At 31.5% G+C, this 5,912-nt stretch overlaps 1 long non-coding RNA gene across 1 annotated transcript; it reads right to left on the bottom strand.

Moving 5' to 3' along the window:
* Positions 1–5,292: 5,292 nt before the first annotated feature.
* On the bottom strand, positions 5,293–5,912 carry LOC128296418 (uncharacterized). Its single transcript, XR_008287037.1, has 2 exons — positions 5,560–5,912; positions 5,293–5,371 (listed from the first exon to the last, which is right to left on the bottom strand). It is a non-coding gene; the product is annotated as an uncharacterized LOC128296418 (long non-coding RNA).

Raw genomic sequence — 5,912 nt, 5'->3', positions numbered from 1 at the left:
ACATCAATAAGTCTTACCTTTTCATGATGAGTCAAGAATTTTATAACTAGCAACATAGAATGAACAAGGAACAATTTTAAGTTATAACCAGAATCTTTAAATTTCGTTTCCTTAGTCATAGTCCAAGCATCAAACAAACAAAAATTGGTTGCACAAAATTTAGGATGCCTGATTTTCCCACATATCAAATCAAAATGACAAATTCCAAGTTTGAACACACGAGCTTGGTCACTCGATTCAATATGCAATAAGAGTTTCTTGATTTCCAATGTCCCCACGTATGTTATGTAAAGTTGATGTGATCAAGCAATCATTCAAACAATCATAAAACTCAAGTATCACTCGATCAACCTTGTACACACATGTGGGTTTCGCACAACAGGTCAAAGAATGCTCATTATCACCACAATCAGAAAAATTGAAATGTTTATATGAACATTCACTATCACGCATAGCCAAGTTACGCAATTTCCAATCGAGAGTTACTTCACCAACATGCTCGTCAACACCACAATTTCCATTAGTGATGCTCTCCTTGCCATCGTTTGAAACAAACACATCACCATTAATCAAAGAATGGAAATTGACCATATCATCAATATAATCACAAACACTAAAGTAGGTTGATGGGTACTGAAACGCTTTATAACACTTACCTTTCTTACCTTGTGGCACAGGTGGACTAGGATTACCTTTGCCAACCAACGTGAACCGTCTCTCCTTTGGGAGGTAATGAAGTTGGAACTTATTAACTAATTCTTTAGAAACCTGAAAAGTAACAACACAAGAAAAATTCACATGTGGGTTAGTGGAAACACTCCTCACTTGTTCTTGCTCACTAACATCTTTTCCACTCGAATCTTTTTCTTTGAAGACACTTATTTCTTTTACCTCGATTTCTTTTTCCACTTTTTTCTTTTGATCAAACTCTTTTTCTTTCTCATTCTCTTTTTCAACCTCATTTTGTTTCCTCTCTTCCTCTTTTTCTTTCATTTCTTTGTTTCTTTTTTCCATTTCATTCAAGATTCTCTCATTTTCTCTTATAATATTTTCTTGTCTCTCTTTTCTTTTTATTTCTTTTTCTCGCTTCCTTTCATTACAATATGAAGATAAAACAAAAGAATCAAAATGAGATGATTTCTGTCGGGTATGAATGGAATGATTTACATAGGATTCACGTTCACTCCTTCGTAAGGACTCCTTCGCAAATGATTTCTTTGAGGCATATGACGAATAACTTATACTTTCTCGTTCGTCATCTTGAAAGATCTCAGACTCAAAGTTTGCTTCTTTTTGTCTTGGATTCCTCGAGGAATAGGATTCACGATAAGAATCTCTTCTCGAACATCCATTGGACGTTCGTCTCCTTGGCACTCTCGTTTCTGCCCTTTCACTTGGACTAGTTTGCTCTCGTTGGGTTCTAGCTCGATGATCTAGTTTTTTTGGATCGGCTTAATTCTTCGATCGAGCATGCACTCCATTTCTTTCAACAAATACTGAAATTCAGATTTCGAAAAGTCTTCCCCAAACATGATTTTATCACTGAAAAGAAAAATGTTAAAAAAAACAAAACGGAAAATGAACACTTCACCATAAAAACCTTACTAATCACTCGAAAGAAAAATTGAATGTTCACTCCACTCGTGTTTCACTCGTTTTAAGGCTTTTTCAACACTCGAATGTTCTCACACTCGCTAGCCTGTTACCACTCGAACTTACTCTCGTAACCTCGTATTTTGTTTCGTTGACTCGTCCACAAGTCATACATCAAGCCTTCTCTAGCTCAAAATTTAGAGGAAGAAATATTTGCAACAATGCTTCTCCAAACCTTAATATCAAAGCTAGACATTGATGACAACTAGCATTATTTTCCTTGAAGAAAAAACCACTTGTACAAAATTTATAGAATCCATTGCAACAAGCATAAAAGGAATGGATGATGAATTGCTTTCATAATTGCTCAAATTGAATGTTTAAGTGGAAGTAATTAGATTGTTGCCAACGAAATTCAACATCAAACTCCTCAAGAAGTTAGTGAAACCAAGGTTTTTTTTATGAAAGACTTCAAAAATGTTTTTTTAGATCAACTTATGCACCTCATCAAGGAAGCTATCAAGGCATGATGGTTGGTTCCCATCGGTTCCTGCCAGTGTGCACCATTCTAAAATCAAAATAGAACAAGTAACATCATTTTCTGCACTGGTGAAAATTTCAGTCCATGCTGGTTGCACTGAATCATTTCGGTCAATTCTAGTCGCACCAGTTAGAACTTAGTGCACCGGTTGATGCATAAATAATTTTTAACTATTTATTATTATACTAAAGACTTAATTAGAATGTATTAACCAATTAAAAATAATACATAAGGAAAGTAAAGTTTTACATTTTAAAATTTTTGAGATGTACTTTCACATTTAAAGTATAAAAATTAAAATATAATAAAAAAACTCACCCACTTGGTTACCAAAGAAATTAATCCTCACTCATCATCTTCATCTTCTTTTATTGAAAAAAATCCCTCACTTTTCAGCTTTTTTTTCTTGTTAATTTTGAAATTATTGAATGATAAATTTTTATTTGTGGAATCTATTAACAAATATTTTATATAATTGAAATATTTAAATTTTATTTAATATTATTTATTCAATATTTAAAAATATTTTATATACATATATAAAATATTTTTAAAAAATACTGATACGTACCAGTTAAATTAAAAAAACGATTCGTCCACCGTGCAATACTAACTATCTTGCATCAAAAATCAAGTTGACCATGTTGTTTCAAATTGATACGTGTATGCAAAGACATGTACTCGAAGGATTGATTGCTTGATAATACTCAAAAACTTATCAACCTTCAAAATTTCAATAGTTTGATGGTAAAAGAAATCCACATTAGCATATTGCACACACTTTATGGAAACTTGCAATAACATCAATTTGATGGAAATCTCTTCGTGAAGCAATTCGTCTAATCATTAAAGTAATAAGATCAACATTGATATGAACTTAGGATAATTGACAGTTGAGAATAACTTGAATGAGAAATTTTCAACCAATTTTATAGCACTCGTCGCATTACTAGCATGATTAAGCTTACAAGTGCACGATAATAGAAAGATGGGTCAATCATCAATTACATTCATCGTTGGAGGAATCTAAGTCTAAACTACAAAGATAAATTGTCGGAGTCCTCTACCATTGACATGTGCATATAAGGCATGAATTAGGCTTGCGCTATATGCTTTATGAAGATGATCAAGTCTAATAGTCTATTACCCAAAAGTAAGTGTGGAATTAAATTAATGAACTTACACGATCATTCGATGCGAAACTGAGCTTGATTCATTGGTTTGAGACAAAATCACATAACAGAAATTATCTACTTTTCACCGTCTAAATTCTTCGTAATGTAAAGAAATACGATCATTGTATTTATCCAACAACTAAAAGAAGTCATTCTTTTTTGTTTGAGAGTGAATGGTGAAATATCATTTTGCACTTAAAAGCCAAACGCCTTGGTTTTCTTATTTAATGGTCGAGTGGCATTAATTCTTAGTAGTGTCAAATGCCAATAATCACTGGAATACAAATTTGCTTTGCAATGTGCAGTGAAAGCAATTGGTTTCTAGTGGGCTAATGCCATCGTAATTTGAAAGTAAAAAAAGAAAATACTCTCCTGTTATGTTTTATTTTTATTTCTCAAGAGTCGCCCTTGAAAGGAAACAACACTTCCTGTTTCTCAAGAAGGGTGTACGGTTTCCAGCATTTGAAGGCATGAAGGGAAGTCCTTTTAAGAATGAGTTAGGTATAGAGTTAAGTATGGTAACTGATATAAATAAAAAACCTCCTAAGCTTAGTTGATAAATCAATTCATAGATGTGAAAGTGAAACTTGGCAAAGGCAAAGTAAAACTCACATTGAAGAAGAGACAAGAAAATGAGTATCCTTTGAAGAAAAAATAAAAGCATCAAATTTGACATCAGTTACTGTGATTTTTCAGCTCAATATGACGTGTCTCTAAGTCTGAAAGTAAGAAGAAAGGTTTGAAATCCTTGATTTTTATTTTTAATTATTTGTTTCTTAGTATTAGTAGTTTCAGTTGGATGATATAATAATTACTTTTCCTACAACTCCATCAGAAAATGGATGATTGAAAGGAGTAATAAGGCATCTATTTGGATTTTACATAATTTGTTGCCTTAACTTATTGAAGATGTTCATCTTTTAGATCTAAAACAGAAGAATGACAATTTTATGTTGTTGTAGTGCTGCAGTGAGTATTAGTTTATACAAAATATAACATGCATCCACGGTAATTTATTTTGGATAATTATTTAATATATTTTAATGGAAATTTTACATGTAAAGTAAGGGTGTGGTTAGAACTGTTCATAGGTTGGATAATTATTTAAATTATCAAAATTAATTACACTAATTCATATAATAAATACGGAATTAAAATAGTGTTTTACAAAGTATTTTAATACTGTTAAATTAGTATTTTAGAACAATTAAAAGAATATTTATAAATTGTTTTACAAACAATATTAAAATAGTATTTTAAAATTAAAAACAATATTATTGTAAATATTATTTGTTAAACAGTGTTTTAAATATAAAAAATTTAAAACCTTAAATTTGTTTAAATATGCTTGCAAAATTTGTTTAAATTAATTTTATAAAAATTAAATATTTTTATTAACATTTTTTTAATCAGATTGTGTATAAATTAATTTATTAATCATATTTACAATTTAATTTCTAAATCTAGAACTACTTAAAAGCAACTGAATAGAGGATTTTTTTTTAAAAGGACTATTAATATATTATGCATTGCAAATAGAAGGCATAACGTCTTTAATCAAATTAATAATATAAAATAAAATTTAATATCAATCAATAAATGATATTTTGTAATAATTAAATATATATTAATATAAAATTATCTTACCTTTGAGGTTGTTGTAAAATAACTAAATAAAACTAAAAATATCAAACCCCCAAATATATTTTTATGCCCATGCCTATTTACATTCTGTTTCATTTTCATGAGAAAAAAAGATAACAATAATAACACATAACAAACAATATACTAAAATTTAAGCAAATAAAACATAGAAAATATCAGGGATTAAAAAGAAAATTCACCCAGAAAGAATAGCATGAATATAAAGAGTAAAGGGACCTAAGGAGAAATACTCCCTATTTTTTTATTGGTTCACGTAAACCTAAAATCTTCCTTGTTTTACCTTTATTTTTTTCTTTTTCTATTTTTCCCTGCTCCTCCTCCTCCTTTTTTCCCAGCAAAACCTAGTGGCTGCCACTCCTTCAGCAGCCGTCAATGGTTAATATGGAACCTTCTTGGCCTAGAAATTGCAGAAAATATGGAACACATTAATAAAAGAATGAATTTATAGAGAACAACATGTTCACCTCTGGTAATTAATCTATTTAATAGGGTGCAACTGTGAGTCGAATTTGTCGACCCTTCATTCCTTATAGGACGAAGGTCGTAAAGGCAAAAACGATGACTTCCGGTAACTACTTTGCATACCTTTTAACTTGAGTGGACTCCACACCAACGATTTCCGTTGCAAAGCAACAACGATCGGATGCCTTGGCTTCAATGAACCGGCCTACACGGCTGAAGGGCTTCCCATGACTTTGCTACTGCTTCTCAGGGCTGCAGGTGATGTCTCTGATGGGTTACTAAACTCTTGGCAATGGAGAAAACAATCAAGAATACCTTGCTTTCCTGGGATCACGCGCTAACGACGGTCTATCCATTGTACCAATATTGTTGAAACCGGAGGTAGACCTGCGGAGTGATGTTGTCATGTGTGAATCTGGACCGAGGGTGTTGGGTTTTTGAACAATTTATCCGGAGGAAGCTCAGTGTAAAACTTG

Source organism: Gossypium arboreum, chromosome 8, assembly GCF_025698485.1.
Source record: "Gossypium arboreum isolate Shixiya-1 chromosome 8, ASM2569848v2, whole genome shotgun sequence".
In the NCBI taxonomy this organism is placed as follows: Eukaryota; Viridiplantae; Streptophyta; class Magnoliopsida; order Malvales; family Malvaceae; genus Gossypium; species Gossypium arboreum.
Note: the sequence above shows the minus strand (reverse complement) of the source record. Positions and strands in the feature narration are given on the sequence as shown.